The following is a 19,952-nucleotide window of genomic DNA, read 5'->3' as shown; positions in this document are numbered from 1 at the left end:
TATTTATATAGATGGCCTCCAAACAACCAGCACCAGTGTTACCGTCTTTGCATTCACATTTCACCATCAGTGAAGCTTGATCAGAGGTGGACTTCCCAGACACCCCTAGACATTAGCTATTCACATACAGGCCTCAGTATTTTGGACAGCCAAACGGTCAATGCAAGGAACTCGTGCCCCTCCCCCCTCTTACCATGTCTCTAGCGTCAAATGATGTAGTGGGGTTATGTGACATCATGTTGCAATGGTGATGCGCCGTCGGAGGCAAGGTAAGAGAACTTACAGAGGCTTTGTGCGGTCCCCCGGCATTTTGTTTAAATGCTTTGGGGAAGAGGCCTCTGAAGCGCTGCGACCCCCCCACCCCCCTCCCCAGAAAATCTCGTGCCCTCCAGTCTGCGTACCCCTGCCATAAGACATGGAAACCTGATGAGGTGTACAATACTGATGTATATTACCATCACAATCTTGAGGTCTTTATGTGAATAGCTGATGTCTGGTGGTGTCTGGAAACCTGTGTCCAGTCAAATTTCGCACTGGTTTTAAACATGTCAATCCAGAGACGGCAACACTGATGTTGTTTGTTTGGAGGTCATCTATTTGAATATGCTATAAAAGCTAACAGATAGCAAGATGATTTAAAGTTGTCTAAGGGTATAATTATACCCATGTCAGACGAGCTCTAATACTCTAACATTGCTGAAGTGGTTGGAGATCCAGGAGAGATAGCAGAGTGACACTTGTTGACACGAGATTAAAGAGAGGTTAGGGGAGGAGAGGTACATTTAGGAGTCTTCAGAAAAGAGATGATACTGAAAGTCAAAAGAGAGTGTCTTAGTTCACCAAGAGAAGAGGTGTAAAATGTTGAGTGCCTAGGACATAGACTTAAGAGACCCCAACAGAAAGTGGGAGATTTGAGGAGGTGTCAAGAGGGAGGGCTATGACAGGAGTGAATCCCCGTGGCTAGAACTCTGAGGCAAAAGCATAAATGGGTCACAGACAAAGGTTAGAATCAGGCAGTAAAGAAGCATGATGATGGGTCAGAGGTAGGAACAGGACTGGGACACAGAAACAGGTCTGGGATGCAGGAACAGGTCTGGGATGCAGGAACAGGGCTTGGGATGCAGGAACAGGTCTGGGATGCAGGAACAGGGCTGGGATGCAGGAACAGGGCTGGGATGCAGGAACAGGGCTGGGATGCAGGAACAGGTCTGGGATGCAGGAACAGGGCTGGTACACAGGAACAGCAATAGCAACAAGCAGGAACCATAGCTGGGGCAGAAGGAACAAGTATAAACAGACATTTGGCTGCAGGAATAGGAAGTTTATAAAGGCAGCTAGAAAGGATCTGATTTCAGAGTGAGGGACCACAGAGGGGGAACCCAGTCAAGACAGGAGTAGCAGCATTCCCAGGTGAGGTTATGGGAACAGCAGAACATGTCAGGATGAACCTGTCAGGAGGAGACACATGCAGAGGAAACACTGAAGGAATGGTTGGATAGGTATTATAGGACAGGAACCAGAAGAAGACTGTGTCATGGAGGCCAAAGGAGTTGAGGGTGTTCAGGTGAAGGGGATGATCAACAGTGTCAAAGGCAGTAAAGAGATGAAGGAGCATTAGTAAGGAGAACTGACCCTTCTATTTAGATAGGAGTAGTTAGTTGGTCACTTTTTTGTTAGTGCTTTCTCAGAGTCTAAAGGGCGGAATCCATATTGCAGAGAGTCAAGCAGGCAGTCGGAGAAAAGAAACTGAATAAAGCAGTTGCACACCCGCTACTTGAGTAGCTTGGAGGCAAAAGGGAGATGAGAGATAGGGCAGTTGTTAGAGAGAGAGAGGATCGTCAAGAGAGGATTTCTCTAAAATGGGCATGATTAGTGCATGGGAAAATAAGTCTAGGATGGACTTGGATGTGAAGAGGGAGGTAGGCGTAAATATGGAGCCTTACATGAAGAAAAGATGTCATGTCTGATAGTGTCAATCATATCTGTGAAGTAGCTGGCAAGGTATTAGGCCATGAAGGGTTAAAGGGGGTGATCATGTAGATGGGCAGAGAACAGAGGTAAAAGTGGAGAGAATTTATAGTGGAGGAAAAGTCAAACTTATGTGAGTTATACTATCAAAAGTAAGCAGCGTACATCCTGAAAGTTTATATCAATCAGAAAACCTCCTTTCACAAAATATTTCAATGATACTATTACAGATTGGATTGGATCCTTATACCAGCAGTATTTACAAATTAGGGAACAAAAAAAATGCCGCAAAAAAATTAAACCAGCAATTTTCCTTCTCATTACCTCTGTCTCCCTCGTGGTCTTATTTTCTGTAGGACATAAAATATCCAGGGCTTTAACTTTCCTGCACATTTCATTTTAGAAAAAATAGTGATATTGAGCGCGCTGTCCCTCCAAATGATTCCCCCCTCGGCTGTCTGGTTCCACCTTGCAGCTCCTAGTCCCCCGTGATCAGCGGGGCACACTCAGCAAACAAAAGAACAAAAATAGGAGCGCATGAAATGAAACCAAGAAAAGCCGAAATTAATACATATATTTTATATCATAAATGGATAAAACTAGGATTTGTGTGATTTTGGGTGTCTACACCCTTATACTCCACGAGGCTTGGGCACTGTTGTATTATTTAAAAGTGTCATTTCAGACAGCTTTGATTTGTATGTTCCTGGTATATGTGTGTTTTTATGATGAATTATCCATTTATGATATAAAATATATGTATTAATTACGTCTTTTCTTGGTTTCATTTCATGCGCTCCTATTTTTGTTCTTACATTTCATTTTAGAACTCAACAAGAAAATTCATATATTAATTATTAAATTATCAGGAAGGTGGCTGTGATTGGATACAATACATTATTCACTAACAAATATAGCAAAGATAATTGTTCATGCTGGCGCGTTATGGTGGGATATTCTGGGATTTTATGTAAACTATGGAAATAATATTCTGTGTTATAGCACAATATCTTGTGTTATCAGCATAAGCACTGAAATCTGCTACTTCTATACTTGTATACTATATCGATCTGTATTGTATAGATATAATGTAATTTGTCTTTGCTTAAGGTTCAGGCACTTTTTTGCTATTGTACAAAAACTTCTGACAGTAACTACAAAGTAAATATACCATTTAATTTGATGTGTAGGTGACAGTAAACAGAATACAAGGAAGCATATGTTTTTTGCTTAAGAACAGAAAAATCAAAACAAAAAGAATAGAAAAATAAGTTGATGGACACAAAGAAATAACAGATTTTACCAATCAAAAACTGTTGCTACTGTATATCCGGGATTTAAAAATGTTAATCTTAGAGGACTGTAATGTTTATTTTGATGCACTGCACCATATTCTGCTCAAAATTGCGTTATACTTATGTGCTGCAGCAAGCTTCTACATTAAGCTTCTTACATCTTGCACAGGCTTTTAATGAACGAGGTTAATGCCATCTCAAACATTTACCAAATAAGAAAAAGTGGCACACAGATGCACACATCCTTTTTTATGTGCATCATGTACTGTAACTCCTCTTACATGAGGCACATATAATGATTTGTATCAAGTTCTGCATCATCTGTTGCATCCAAAGAAATCTGAGGGCTGTCAAGTTGCTCACAGAGAGGGAGAGAGGAAGAGAGGGAGAGAGGGAGAGAGAGCGAGCTCATTTTTTGGACAAAAATATGTATGAGTTGTACCAGGTCAAATACAGTGCACCAATGCACTGAGCAATGCTGTCTGTGGCTGTGTCAGCTTTTAAAAGAAGGATGCTGGCATATGGAATGACAAACTGCTGTACATGTATTCTTTTGTTAGTATCTTGTAAAAATAACTAAATGTCTAATTCTGTTGAAATCGGAAGATGTGACAGCAGCAGTGATACGCAAAGGGGACAAACTGATACAGCAGGGACTTTCCTGGTAATCTTCACTTATTATCTTTAAGACTGTCAGATTTGCTGGCATGTCTATTCTGGCTTTCCCTTTAAAAAGCAGAATTAGCTTCTGATGTGTCAGCAAGCTATCAAACCTAGCAAATATCTCAAGCAGCAGAGAGACAAAAAGCACACACACTGAATGTTTGGGATTAAAAGCTTGATATGTTCTTATTTTGCTGTTCTTTGTGTTTTCAGATACAGAAAACATTACAGTTCTGCTACAGAGGACCTGAACAAAGTAAAAGGCCACCACTAGATTAGTTTATTTGATGTATCACTTTGATCCATCTGGTTAATGATCAGAGCAGAACACAGCCGTTGGCACTGTTTTGTTTCTGCAAGCTTCCCTCCAGCAAAGCTCTGCCATTAATTCACTGGCATGTGCCAACTCAGCACATCAAGGTCACTCTTGTCTTTCAAGGGGAACCTTTGGAGACATAATAAAACTGACAGAAAGTTCTTTTTTGTATGCTTTATGTTTTCTGAGTTCAAATGCAGCAGTTAATATCAGGAAGCTTATAGAATTTCTGATCCTGAAGCCACAAGTTTTTGTAAGATACATTTTTTAAGATAAAATAGTGACAGATTTATGCAATGTTACTAGAAAATATGCAATAAGTAATCTGCAATGAGATGAAGTGCATGATGTGTTATCCAATATAGCATACTGCTGCCCTTGCACATTGAAGTTACCAGGCTGTTAAAACAGTATATTTTAGTTTTTATTACTGCACGACCTGCTATCAGACACGTTGTTTACTGTATTTAGTAATTGAGCTCAAGTACTTTTAAAATAAATATGAAGTCCTGGGCAGCGTTTATTTAAGATATGTCAAAATGTGGGGTAAGGTCCACACATACTGATCTCACACAATCACACCTATCGCTTGACATCTTAACACATTATGAAGCAATCTGCCTTAGTTTTACTGTATCATCACTTCCCTCGTACGACATTCCACCATGTTCCCTCTGAACGTGTTCCAATTGTTTATCTTTGTCTTCCAATACTTATATCTGATAGACGGACTAGTGTGAAGGTGACTATTTTTTGCAGCATATTTTGGAGTAAGCCATGTGGCATGTACAGTATGTATGTATATTTCTATTTATATAGCATCCACAGTGTACTCAGCACTTAACAAAACAGACAATACAGGGAATGATAATACAACAAATGAAACATACAAAATCAGACAATAGGAAAGGAAATCCCTGCCCTAGAGAGCTTACTATCTAAGTAGTATGTTGGGAGACTTACAGAAACAGCAGGTTAGGAAATAAGGGCAGCAGAAGCAGCGCTTGGATACAGTGGTTGGTGGGAGTGACTGTGGGACAGTAACCATGAGTCTCAACTATTGAAATGCTTAAATTAAGAGGTGAGTTTTTAGGTTTGACTTAACGGAGGGGAAAGAAGGTGCTTGGTGTATTCTGAGTGTGCGGAAGTGACATAGGTGCAGTAAGGGAACAGGGTTAAGTTGAGAAAGAGCAATAGAGGTAAAAGGGGTGGAAAGAAGACAGTTATGAGCAGAGTGCAGGAGAGAAGCAGGAACTTAACAGGAGATCCAAGCTGATATGTAGAGGGGAGAGCTTAGCACGTAAGAAGGAAAACTTTGAAGGTGATTTTAAACTTCATGGGAAGCCATGAAAAGAATGTAGGGAGGAGATAAGCAAGGACTGTTCTGAGAGAAAGTGAAATTATTCTAACAGCAGAATTTTGGATATATTGCAACAGAGAAAATTGCAAGGTAGGGAGGCCTGTTAGCAGAATATTACAAGTAAAATAATTCAGACGGGAGAGGATAAGGGCGTGCATTTAACGTTTATCAATAGATTGAAAGAGGAAAGGGTGGATCTTGGCAGTATTACGGAGGAAGAAGTGACAACATGTAGACATGGTGTGAATGGAGAAAGAAAGGGAGGAGTCAAATGTCACAAAATGTGCTTTGGTGACAGGATAGATGATAGTACCGATTATTGTTATTGGAAAAGGGGGATATTAGGCCGGGTTCAGGTGAAAGTTTGAGGAGTTCAGTTTTAGACATATTACGCTTAAGGCGGTGGAGCACCATCCAATAGGGTATAACTAAGAGGCAGTCCGAGTCTTGGGACTGGATTGCAATTGTGAAGAGATGATACCTAAAGCCAAAGAAGTTGATGAGGTCACAAAATGATGGTGTGTAGAGAGAGGGGAAGAAAGAGGGTGTGTGTGCCGAGCATGCGCGTTGTACTGTAAGTGAAACTTCTTTGCGTTTTGTCACTGAAATTGTATTTTGATTTTTATGATTTTGATTGAATGAAAGAATTTTGAAAGTATATATTTTTATTGCTGTGAGATTAGCCAGTGGCAAACAAGATTTATGTGTCCCCCAAGGGGGCACAAATAGATTCCCATGTACTGCACTCTTTCAGTATAATTTTGATATATATATATATATATATATATATATATATATATATATATATATATATATACGGTTAGAGAGTCAATATTCTCAGAGATCAATGCTCAATGAAGAGTCACAATAGTGACATAAATACCCTTAGGTACTCAAAGTTGAAAATAATAAAAGCTTCTTAACATATATATTAATTAACTAACATTTAAAATGTGACCCAGTATATACATATAGCCAGTTGTCGACAATGCTATACATTTACACGCCCGGGGCGAGTGGATTTAACCTCCGGGCGAGTAAATATTGGCCCAAGCAGCACACGTGTGTTTTTTTAAATTTCCCCCGCTCGCTCTGGAGAAAAAAAAAAAAAAGCCAGAGGCGGGTTCATGTTGTTGGGGGAGATTACCCCGCCTCTCTGAGTGCCTTCGCTCCTCCCCCACCTCTCAGCAATACTTTCCCTCCTCAGCGCTTTCACTCCTCCCCCTTCCGCGCCTCTGTCTGCCACAGGCCCCTGCAGGGCCATCTGTCGTACCCCCCCCTTCCCATCGGGCCATCCGCCCCCCCCCCTCCCATCGGGCCATCCGCCACCCCCCACCCCAATCTCTCCCGGCCTCCGTGACCCCCCCTCACCCAAACTCTCCTGGCCTCCATGACCCCCCCTCACCACAATCTCTCCCGGCTTCCATGACCCCCCCACACCGCAATCTCTCCCGGCCTCCGTGACCCCCCCTCACCCCAATCTCTCCCGGCCTCCTTGACCCCCCCTCACCACAATCTCTCCCGGCCTCCGTGACCCCCCTCACCACAATCTACCCCCGACACCCCAAATCTCACTCCCGATCTTGCATGGCAGCTCCACCAGGTCGGTGACCCGGAAGGCCTCCTCCACCAACAGCCACTGAGCTGAGGCTGCCGCCGCCCCCATGTCCCGGCGTGTCTGACACTCGGTGACCCGCAGTGACAGCCGCAGAGGGCGACACCCGGCCTGCCCCCCACCTCTTCTCCCTCTCTCCGTGGGATATGGCGCTCTCCAGGGGAGACGTGCACTACCGGTTTCCCGGTGCGGCAGGGCCCCTGCCGCTTCCTCGAGTGTCACGGAGACCACAGCGATCCCAAGGTGTGTAGAGGGGGGGGCGAGTGTGTGTGTAGAGGGGGGGGAGAGTGTGTGTGTGTAGAGGGGGGGGAGAGTGTGTGTGTAGGGGGGAGAGTGTGTGTGTGTATTCATGGGAGTGTGTGTGTGAGTGTCAATGGGAGTGTGTGTGTGTGTGTGTGTGTGTGTGTGTGTGTGTGTGTGTGTGTGTGTGTGTGTGTGTGTGTGTGTGTGTGTGTGTGTGTGTGTGTGCATGGGAGTGTGTGTGTGTGTGTGTGTTTGTGTGTGTGTGTAGGGGTGATCACCCCCCATCACCCCAATAACCCCACCCCCCAATCACCCTACCCAATCACCCCCCAATAACAAATCACCCCCCCACCCCCAATCACCCACCACCCAGTAACCCCGTCACCCCACCCAGTCACCCCGTCACCCCACCCAGTCACCCCACCCAGTCACCCCACCCAATCACCCCGTCACCCCACCCAATCACTCCGTCACCCGCCCAATCAAGCCCTCTGTCTCTCTCGCGCTATGTCTCTCTCGCTCTCTGTCTCTCTCGCCCTCTGTCTCTCTCGCCCCCTCTCTCTCTCTCGCGTGTGTGTGTGTGTGTGTGTGCATGGGAGTGTGTGTATGTGTGTTTGTGTGTGTGTGTGTGTGTGTGTGTGTGTGTGTGTGTGTGTGTGTGTGTGTGTGTGTGTGTGTGTGTGTGTGTGATTCCAGAAGTGTCCCATCACCCCCAGCACCCCTCCCAATCACCCCAATCAACCCCCCCAGTCACCCCAATCAACCCCCCCAATCACCCCAATCACCCCCCCCCCCAATCACCCCCCCAATCACCCCCCCAATCACCCATATCACCCCCCCAATCACCCCAATCACCCCCCCAATCACCCCCAATCACCCCAATCACCCCCCCATCACCCCAATAACCCCACCCCCCAATCACCCTACCCAATCACCCCCCAATAACAAATCACCCCCCCACCCCCCAATCACCCACCACCCAGTAACCCCGTCACCCCACCCAGTCACCCCGTCACCCCACCCAGTCACCCCATCACCCCACCCAGTCACCCCACCCAATCACCCCGTCACCCCACCCAATCACTCCGTCACCCCGCCCAATCAAGCCCTCTGTCTCTCTCGCCCTCTGTCTATCTCGCGCTATGTCTCTCTCGCCCTCTGTCTCTCTCGCCCCCTCTCTCTCTCTCGCCCCCTCTCTCTCTCTCACCCCCTCTCTCTCTCTCGCCCCCTCTCTCTCTCACCCCCCTCTCTCTCACCCCCTCTCTCTCTCTCACCCTCTCTCTCTCACACTCTCACCTCTCTCTCTCACCCTCTCCCTCTCTCACCCTCTCTCTCTCTCACCCTCTCTCTCTCTCTCTCTCTCACCCTCTCTCTCTCTCACCCTCTCTCTCACCCTCTCTCTCTCACCCTCACCCTCTCTCTCCCTCACCCTCTCTCTCTCTCACCCTCTCTCTCACCCTCTCTCTCTCACCCCCTCTCTTTCCCTCTCTCTCTCTCACCCCCTCTCTTTCTCACCCTCTCTCACCCTCTCTCTCACCATCTCTCTCTCTCACCCTCTCACCCTCTCTCTCTCTCATCCTCTCTCTCTCTCTCTCTCTCTCTCTCTCTCTCTCTCTCTCTCTCTCTCTCTCTCTCTCTCTCTCTCTCTCTCTCACCCTCTCTCTCTCACTCTCTTTCCCACCCCCTCTCCCACCCCCATCCATGATCACCGTGAGCCTGTCCTGTTTTCCCAGGTACTGACACCAAGAAAGAACATCCAGGATCACCGTGAGCCTGTCCTGTTTCCCTATGTCATGTAATCGCGGAACACTCAGCATCTCCTGAGCCAAACAGGTACCGAGCAACACACAGGACTGTAGCCAGGGTAAATCTCCCAGAGGGGGTTGGGGGGGAAGTAGTGCTACATACATATGAAGGGATAAAATCTTCAAAGTGGGTGTGTACCAAGATGGAAATAAAGTTACTATGATATCGTCAGTGTAATCTTAGCAGCATATCAAAATAAGTAGATAGGTGTATATATGTATCAGATAGTGTAATATCTGCTTGTCTCAATATACTACAGAATCAGGTAGTAGAATGCACATAAAGTCTCTTCCAGGCAGGAAGGAATTACTGCAGCAAAACAAGTGCTGCGAGTAGGCAAACTATGTACACAGTAATCTGCAAACCTAATGTCCTGACATGATGGAAGATGTCAGAACAAACAAACAAAACACACCACAGTTGATCATGGTAGTAGGTGCAATAGTAGTGATACTAAAGGAACAAACATATCTTTCCCATATTAGAAATCATATATTGAGGTGATGTGTGTCTCTGTAGCATGAATCACACTCAAGTCTCAATACTGAAACCAAAACATAGATTCAATCCACAGTAGGGACGCATGCAGCTAGCAATATTGTGTGAATAGCGCTGCAATCCGAATCACTGTGTGTGCACACCCTGCTAGGACACGCAGTTATCCCCCCCACACATATAGGTAAATAAGGATAGAATAGTGTAGTCACATGCTTTGGAATGAACATGTAAGTCAAGTATTGTAAAGACCTTCTATAAGTAAATGAATTGGAGAGCTTATAGTCATGTGAAAAAGAAAGTACACCCTCTTTGAATTCCATGGTTTTACATATCAGGACATAATAAGAATCATCTGTTCCTTAGCAGGTCTAAAAAGTAGGTAAATACAACCTCATTTGAACAACAACACATGACATATTACACTGTGTCATGATTTATTTAACAAAAATAAAGCCAAAATGGAGAAGCCATGTGTGAAAAACTAAGTACACCCTTACTGCTTCCATACGAATTACAGTAAGATGCTAAGTAGCAGACAGGTGCTGCTAATCAAATGCCCGTGATTAATTGATCATCAGCAAGTGTGACCACCTCTATAAAAGCCGATATTTTAGCAGTTTGCTGGTCTGGAGCATTCAGGAGTGTGTTAACACAATGCCAAGGAGGAAAAACATCAGCAATTATCTTAGAGAAGCAATTGTTGCTGCCCATCAATCTGGGAAGGGTTATAAGGCCATTTCCAAACAATTTTTGTTAAATAAATCATGACACAGTGTAATATGTCATCTGTTGTTGTTCATCTGAGGTTGTATTTACCTAATTTTAAGACCTGCTAAGGAACAGATGATGGTTATTATGTCCTGATATGTAAAACCATAGAATTCAAAGAGGGTGTTCTTTCTTTTTCACATGACTGTATATGGTAAAATATATCATCGCCATACAACCATGTTCCATAGGTCCACAGCCGCACCACGTGACATCCCATACTGTGGATTGAATCTATGTTTTGGCTTATGGATGGTACATAGCAGCGGCTTTAAGTGCTTTGATTGATACATAACAGGCTCAAGCTACAAATTCTTCACCAACCCAGCAGCCAAACAAAAATACAGATCCTCAGAGAGAGTTACAGAAATATACAAGATAATAGTGTAAAAAAAAAGCTAGAAAGGATGAAATGTTAAAAAAAGAGAGTTGTGTAAAAATGTTGGGGAAATAGGATATCGAAAGGGATGACGAAAATACTTGAGAGTTTTTCCAAAATAATTTGAAACAATAAAAAGAGACCATTTATGTCACAGGGGCTATACTGTATGAGACCACAATTACACAATTAGTCTGGAAAATAATAGGGATCAACAGAAATTGAGAATGCAAGAAGTAAGTTTGAGAGAGGGAGATGATAAACAGGGCTGGAGCTGCCTCCTCCTCCATTTTTACTTGAGGGCTTTGTTAAATATGAAGTTTCTTATTGTGGATACAGTAATAGCAGCTAGAAATACACACCTCAAGAACATGTTAGAATATATTTAAGTGCCACAAAAAGTGTATTCACTTACAATTGAGTAACAATTAAATCTACTCCTAACAATCTACTGTATGTTCTCTGGTATATCCACTGAAAATGGTATTATTTGATAGATATACTATTTATAAAGACAATAAACACACTACTTAAAAATAGAAAGCAGAAATATCCCGGAACTGTTCTTTAAAATACAGGGTATAGTACTGCTGACATGTCATTCTGCTGAGCTGAGTTAGCATCTGATCTTTCCCAGTGGACTTGCAATATCTGATTTGTTTACAAATACGAGAGTGACAGATGTACTACAATATTAATGATTTATTTGTGTGCAGCACTAGTTGTGTATGTCATGACACAAAATAATATAGTCTCTTCTGATCTTTATTGTAAATGCATTACACATTCAATAATAAACCTGACTTGTCTAAGATATCATTGAATGCAGACAGTACATTTCGCATCTATGATCAAAACATTGAGTTATCTCCATTATACAGTGTAAAGTCCTCATTCAATTTATTTGAAATAACTTCGCAATGATGTCCAATGGTGCCAGCTGAGTTTCACTATGGTCAGAAATTATGTTCCCCACATAAGAAATGTGCAAGAAGTCATTAAAATCGGTGTGTATTAAGTCGTAACTTGTGTTCTTTACACTATTGTACACACTGGTATACCTGCTATAAATATCTCTTTCTTATCAGTACATTCAAAAGTGTCACATCATATAATACAGTGACGCGTCAGGAAGACCACAAGTGCTATGAGAACTTTGTAGTACATCATTAAAATCAATAACTTTTCTTCTCAAGAAGGAAAATGAGCTTTGTATTGCTGTGTACTTTACCAGATTTAAAGATAATTTCCAAATAGTATTAGAAACAGTTGAGTTGTAGGGAGTAGAGGTGGGCAAATCTTTTTCCCGGATTTTCTTGTATTTCCCCCCCAAATCCCTTTTGCAGTGTAAAATCTGTGGTCGGATTTGGTTGGTTTGAATCCCTGCGGATCAATCAAAATCCGCTATTGAATAGAATCCAGAAACAGATTGCTGAATCCGCGGATTGAATTCTGCAAATCCATTGACGGGATGCGGAATCCATGGAGGGTATTGGCAATAATAATAAAAAATCCACAAGATGCGAATGGCCCTTTATGAGATTGATCCACTGAAATCCGCAGACCAACGGAACCGGACGATCTGCTGCGGATCCAAATCTGCCTCTAAAATTTGCCCATCTGTAGTAGGGAGGCTTTCTCATTCTGCATGTAAGTATCAGTTCTTTAAGGTTTTGTTCATTTCTTTTTTTCCAATCTGAATCAGATAATAATGAAGGGTGGTTTTAACAGCTTGGAAGGAGATAACCGCCCGCTTTGTCCCTTTTTTTTCTCTCCAATTTTGTTGGTGTCATACATTTCTGCCAAATCTGTTTTGGCATAATTCCCTCTGACTAACAATCTGTGTCAAATGTAGCCCAAATAATGATGCTACTGACAGACCATTGTTTAGATTAAATCTCACGTTATACTCAATTGCCTTTAAGTGTTTTACTTTTTGCTTCCTTTGTTTACAGAGTTATCTTGAAAGCTTTACTTTAGTTTGCCGCATTATGAAGCTTGTACAGCTAGTAACCTGATTTAGTATGGCTGTTCCATCCTTTAAGACCCACAGAGCAGTCAGACACACATTATATTCTTCCCATACAGAATACACCCAGTTTAATGTTACATTCTTACCATACATACTACAGCCAGACACAATAATGTTATACTCTGACCGTACTGACTAATGTCAGACACAATAATGATATACACATTAAAAAGAAAATAATAATAATGAACAATCTCAAGTGCATCCACCTAGGTTCCCTTAGACCTTGTTTCTCAAGCATCATATACTGTAGATTCTAGGAATAAACATGTTTCCAAAGCAGGGAGTTTTAGGATAAATACCATGCATTTGGCATATGGATTTAGAATTCAACAGAGGGAGTGTGATATGACAATAAGACACATGCATTCTCATACTTCCATCTCCAAACCCATTGAGAAATCTAATGTGTATTAGTGATTCCTGTTTTATCCCAATATATTATGAAACTGTCTGCATATATCGTACTTTATGTTTCTTGTAACATTCTTTTTTCTGTAATTAAGCACTGTACTACTTTGATATTTTAAATCTACAATTTAATAAGTATTGTTTTGGGCTCTGATTGAACTACGCACGTTTTTGAAGAGAGTAACTTCATTTTCGGACACATTTTGCTACAATAGATTTGTGTGTGTTAATCATATTTTTTCCTATTAAACAGGGGACTGAGGACCCCTAGAGGTAAATTCTTGGTGGTGCCGGAGTTTGAGATATTGTGACAAATTGTGGGGAAACATTACTCATTTTAGGGACCTGGCAGGGAGATTAGTGAATCAGCTCACAGGTAGAGTTTGGCATATTTTTTGGGCCGGATTTGGATTTAGTGTAAATCAGCCGGTTCCTTTCATTTGTAGATTTTAGTGGATCAATCTCAAAAAGGGCGATTAGCATTTGCGGATTTTTAATTATTATTTTTAATTATTATTGCCAATACACTCCGTGGATTCAGGAATCCGTTGATGGATTTTTAAAAATCTGCCAACGAGTTACTGAATCCAATGATTTGATTCTACAACTCCGTCAACAGATTGTATACTATGGCGGTTTTTGATAAATCCGTGAGGATTGATACCAACCAAATCCTTTAGCGGATTTTATACTGCAAAAATTATTTTGGGGGGGAAATGCGAGAAAATCCAGGAAAGGGATTTAGGCGAATTCACCCATCTCTACTCGCAGATGTGCTGTTTGTGACACTTACCAACATTAAACTAAACTGCTGACCTACCTTAGTGGGTAGTAAAGTATTGCCAAGAAGTTGCGGAAGAAAGAAGACATCTTCCAAGAAAAGAAGAAGAAACAGAAGATAGAAGAACACAAATACTTACAGAAGAAGATTTTTCAATCAACAGAGGATCGAGGGCTTTGTGGCAAATTGAGTCTAACGTCTTACCCCCCAGGATGGCACTGGATTACAAATAGGCCACCGGGCCTGGCTTTATTTGTAACTCTTTTATGTTTTTGCCATCGGGCTTCAGGTTAATTTCTGGGTATGGATGGGTTTTTTTTCCATCAGGCAACGGATTTATTGTTTCTGGGTATGGATGGGGGTTTTTTCACCAGGCTTTGGGAGTTTGTTTTAGTTTTGGATTGATTCTTATGTTTTAGGCTAATAGGCCTATTGCTCATTACCTTAGTGTTTAGTAAAGCATTGCATGGTAATGCTTTACTAGCCACTTAGGTAGCCCAGGGAAGTAGATAGCGTAGTTTAATGTTAATTTGAACCTCTTTTTAGCCCTTTGTTGTCAGCTAGTCATGACATTTATGACTAGTTGAGCACAAGGGCTATTAAGGGATTAATATTGTATTGTATTGTATTGTATGTCTTTATTTATATAGCGCCATAAATATACATAACGCTTCACAGTAGTAATACATGTTGCAATCATATAAATAATATAAATAACAGGTCATGGGAATAAGTGCTTCAGACATAAAAGTAACATTAAGGAAGAGGAGCCCCTGCCCCGAGGAGCTTACAAACTAATTGGTAGGTAGGAAAACGTACAGAGACAGTGGGAGGGAATTATGGTAAGTGCGTCTGCAGGGGGCCAAGCTTTATGTATCATGTGTCCAGGATTATCCACAGTGCTATTCATATGCTTATTTAAGCAAATGTGTCTTAAGGTGAGTCTTAAAGGTGGATAGAGACGGTGCTAGTCGGGTATTGAGGGGAAGCGCATTCTAGAGGTGCGGGGCAGTCAGTGAGAAAGGTTTAAGGTGGGAGAGGGCTTTAGATACAAAGGGGGTAGAAAGAAGACATCCTTGAGAAGACCGCAAGAGTCGGGATGGTGCATAGTGAGAAATTAGGGCTGATATGTAAGGAGGGGCAGAGGAGTGTAAAGCTCTAAAAGTGAGGGGGAGAATTGAGTGTGAGATGCGGGATTTGATCGGAAGCCAGGAGAGGGATTTCAGGAGGGGTGACGCGGAGGCAGATTTAGGAAAGAGTAGAGTGATTCTGGCAGCAGAGTTTAGGATAGATTGTAGGGGAAACAGGTGAGAGGCAGGGAGGCCGGACAGCAGGAGGTTGCAGTAATCGAGACGGGAGAGAATGAGGGCCTGAGTCAGAGTTTTAGCAGACGAGTAACAGAGGAAGGGGCATATCTTTGTGATATTGCGGAGGAAAAAGCGACAGGTTTTAGAAACGTTTTGAATATGAGAGGAGAATGTGAGAGAGGAATCGTGTGTGACCCCTAGGCAGCGTGCTTGGGCTACTGGGTGAATGATCATATTTCCAACAGTAATGTGGAAGGGGGTAGTAGGGCCAGGTTTGGGAGGAAGTATAAGGAGCTCTGTTTTTGCCATGTTAAGTTTCAGTCGGCGGATGGCCATCCAGGATGATATTCCAGAGAGACATTCAGAAACTTTGGTCTGTATAGCAGGTGTAAGGTCAGGGGTTGAAAGGTAAATTTGTGTGTCATCAGCATAGTTGTGATATTTAAACCCAAAAGATGTGATTAGGTCACCTAGAGAGAGTGTGTAAAGAGAGAAGAGAAGGGGTCCCAGGACAGAGCCCTTGGGTACCCCCACAGAGAGATCGATAGAGGAGGAGGTGTTAGCAAAAGAGACACTGAAAGTACGATGGAAGAGGTAAGAGGAGATCCAGGATAGAGCTTTGTTAATATGTAGTGTAATGTATTTAAAGTAAGATTGTATCACTTATTTCATGCTGGTTCCCTTATCTTGCCTATGTCAATATATTGTCCATTATCTACATAAGCAAGACAGGGCTGGTGCCAGCCTCAAGTAGATTACAAGATTTCTGCTGTTAATCACGTTCCAATAAACATTGTAACGTGATGTATGACATAATTCATAAAAATGCGGTATTTCGAATATTTTTTAACGGATCAGATCTTTTTAACGGACATCATACAAAATACGTATTTTTTAGCGGAGCAACGTTGATATATTGCACTATAAAAATAACGCATTTACGTTACCCAGTATCAGGGCCTTAATGGGAAGCCAGGAGTGTTATTTCATCAGGAGAGAAGTGGAAACAGATTTAGGAAAACATGAAGTAATTCTAACAGGCGCATTTACGGATAGATTGCAGGGGAGTCAGATGAGAGGCATGAAGCCCAAACATTAGAAGGTTACAATTGTCAAGACAGGAGATAATAAGGGCATGTGTTAGAGTTTTAGCAGTGGAGTAACAGAGTAAAGGGCGTATCTTTGTAATATTGTGGAGGAAACGTTGTCCGGTTTTTGTAATATTGTGAATGTGAGAGAAAAATCTGAGGAAGGAGTCAAATGTGACACATTATACAGTGTGCTTGTGAGACTGGGTGTATGATAATGCTGCCAACAGTAATGGAGAAAGGGGCAATAGGGCCAGTTTTGGGAGGAAGTATGATAAGCTCCGTCTCTAACATGTTAAGTGTGAGTCAGCGGAGGAGCATCAAGGATAATATAGCGGAGAGACATTAAGAAACTTTGGTCTGTACAGCAGGTGTAAGGTCAGGGGTTGAAATGTACATTTGTGTGTCATCAGCATAGAGGTTATATTTAAACCCAAAAGATGTTATAAAGTCACCTAGAAAGAGTACATACAGAGAAAAGAGAAGAGGTCCAAGCATAGCCCCGTGGGGTACGCCCAAAGAAAGATTGACAAAATGAGTAGGAGACACTGAAAGTACGATGGGAGAGGTAAGACGAAATCTAGGGTAAAGCTTTGTTACGAATACCAAAAGTATGGAGAATGGAGAAGAGGGTGATCCCCAGTATAAAAGGCTGCAGAGTGGTTGAGAAATATAAACGGTGTAATGCCAACACATATTACTCCATTCATATGCAAGTAACTTTCCAATCAACTTTTAAAGTTCAACTCAGCATACAGTATAGTAATGTTTGTACAATAACCAAAGAAGCCCCAATGCACATCCAATATGACAAATTATTTAGTACATTACGATATGTTTGTATTTTATTTCAAGCCTGCGACCATGTCAAGGAATTCACTATGACAGCAGGTCCTACACTACAAATGTTATACTGTGTCCTTTGTAATTCTAGTAAGGTTTGTTCCACCTCAGATCTGGCCTATTTTTTCATGCTTAGAATAGAAAGACAATGACACATAATTTGATACAGCCTATAACATGTGCAGATCTTATCAGTTTGAAAATTTGGCATGAAGAGGTGCATTTTCAAAATGATTATCTTAACATCAACTAAAAGCAAAAGACAGCACTTTTGAAGCTTCATAAGTGGAACCCTTGCTTCTCATTTCAGAGATATACTCAAAGGCCATAAGTTGTTAAAGACTCACCTGGCAAAACTGTGTCAAAAACCCTGCATCAAATTCATGAAAAAAAGAAAAAAAGTATTTCTCACTGAAACCTATGGCAGGGGGGTGCAAACATTTTTCCCTGTGCACCCCTGCCGGCGGTCACCTCACTCCTGCGTCCCCCCCTCACCCCCACTTACCTCGGCTCTGGCGTCATGATGTCACGTTGACATAGCAACGCGTCATGATACCATGGTGATGCGTGTGGAGCCAAGGTAAGTAAAGGTTTAAAGAGGCCCTGCAGCTCCCCCTTGTACGTAATTTAAGTGCCTTCGGGAAGCGCGCGAGGCCTCTGTAAACTGCGCGCCCCCCTGCAGGCATTCTCGCGCCCCCCAGTTTGCGCACCGCTGACCTATGGGATTCTCTCCTTTGAAAAATCTGGTGCTATACATTTATAAGAGTTTTCACCCAAATTTGCAGCCACGAAACTTTGATAAATAACCCCCATAGCATTCATTTTCTGCATTATGTATCTGAGTGCTGAATTGTGTGAGTTGAAATCAGGTTAGCTGGAGATTATTAAACTTTTGCTGCTAGAGAGTCCTGCAAAAATGCTGCAATAGCAATGGAAATAAGAGAAAAGGTCAGGAAATTAAGAAAGCACATTACATTACCACATATAATTCACATTTTAATTATTTTTGACTTATTTTCTGTATGTGTGGCTGTGCTTCAAAATGAATTAAACAGGCAGTCCAATCTAGAACCAGACTGAACTAAGCACAGTGGCAAATTAAAGAAGTAACATGTTGCATTTTAAAATAATTTAAAAACATTTAGCATGTGCATGGTAAATAAATGGTTTGCAGGTTTTTTTACAATGTTTAGCAAATGATCTTAGCAATATAATACATTGTTTAGTCTTCAAACTTGTTAGCTTGGGCCGCGCTTATAGTGCCGGCGCAGGCGACGTGACGTCGCCCAAAAACAAATGCATTGTCGCCGCCGCCGCGTGCGCTTATAGTAAGCGCGACGGCAACAAAGCGACAGGGCAACACGATTTTTTGCAGCCGGGAATATTAGATTTATCAGGGGCTGTCGCCTCATGTGACAGCCCCTTAACCAATCAATGGCCTGGTCGACCACGACGCCGCCATATAGCGAAATACACTTTCGCTAGTGGCGACGGGTGACGTCATGTGTCACGTTGCGGTCGCGGGCTCTATACGCGCGGCCATAGCTGCGTTCCTTTGTTTAGAATGGCTTGTCCTGAGGAAGAGAGAACTTTTGAAAGCTTGTCTTATAATATCAATTGTTAGTCCAAATAAAAAAAGAGATCACCTCAAACGGAAAGTACTCATTTACTCTGCTCTACCGCACCTGGACTAACATGGCTATTTCTACTTCATTCCTTTCATTACATAGTAATTATGGTGCCATCATTAGTGAAACATACAGTATGTAGGTGATATACCTGGTTCCAGTGTTCCCGACAAGAAGGGATTCATGTTAGTTTCCAAAATATAAAGAATACGTAAGATAGTAGTTTGAGTGATTTAATCTTTCTAAGAAATCCCATTACACTGATAAGTTATTAAAACATTTTTCGACCCACTAAGTTGAACTGCCCCTCTAAACAAATGCACATTTCTAAAACAAAAATCTAAAAATATGATTGTCTCAATTAAAAGGCATTCATTTTCAAGAAGAACAATATTTGTAATAGTATAGCATAGCATAATAATATTTTTAAGATAAATAATGGAGATATATGGTATTGGCTTTGCTATCGACATTAAATTCCTCCAGTGGATCATTAATTACTGAACTACAGACCTAAGTTATTTGCCTAATACTTTTTACTCCAATATCAGAGTTTTTCCAAATCTGCTGTCTAGTAAAATGTATATACGTTTATAAAGTACTTACAACCAACTAACCCATATTATTGTTTATCATTCTCTACAAGTTTAAATGTATTTGAGTAAAGTAAAGGCCTACATTATTTTATTGTATGTCTTTATTTATATAGCGCCATAATGTACATAGCGCTTCACAGTAGTAATACACGTGACAATCATGTAAATAACAAATACTGTAATATAAATAACAGGTCATGGGAATAAGTGCTTCAGACATAAAAGTAACATTAAGGAAGAGCAGTTCCTGCTCCGAGGAGCTTATAGTCTAATTGGTAGGTAGGGGAACGTATAGAGACAGTAGGAGGGTATTCAGGTAAGTGCGTCTGCAGGGGGCCAAGTTTAAGTATCGTGC

General features: G+C 42.0%; 1 protein-coding gene across 3 annotated transcripts in view; it reads right to left on the bottom strand.

Moving 5' to 3' along the window:
* SAMSN1 (SAM domain, SH3 domain and nuclear localization signals 1) overlaps positions 1 to 19,952 on the bottom strand; it is a 134,518-nt gene that overhangs the window by 31,302 nt on the left and 83,264 nt on the right. The gene's annotated exons all lie outside the window — the stretch shown is intronic.

Source organism: Ascaphus truei, chromosome 3 (genome assembly GCF_040206685.1).
Source record: "Ascaphus truei isolate aAscTru1 chromosome 3, aAscTru1.hap1, whole genome shotgun sequence".
NCBI classification, from domain to species: domain Eukaryota; kingdom Metazoa; phylum Chordata; class Amphibia; order Anura; family Ascaphidae; genus Ascaphus; species Ascaphus truei.
Note: the sequence above shows the minus strand (reverse complement) of the source record. Positions and strands in the feature narration are given on the sequence as shown.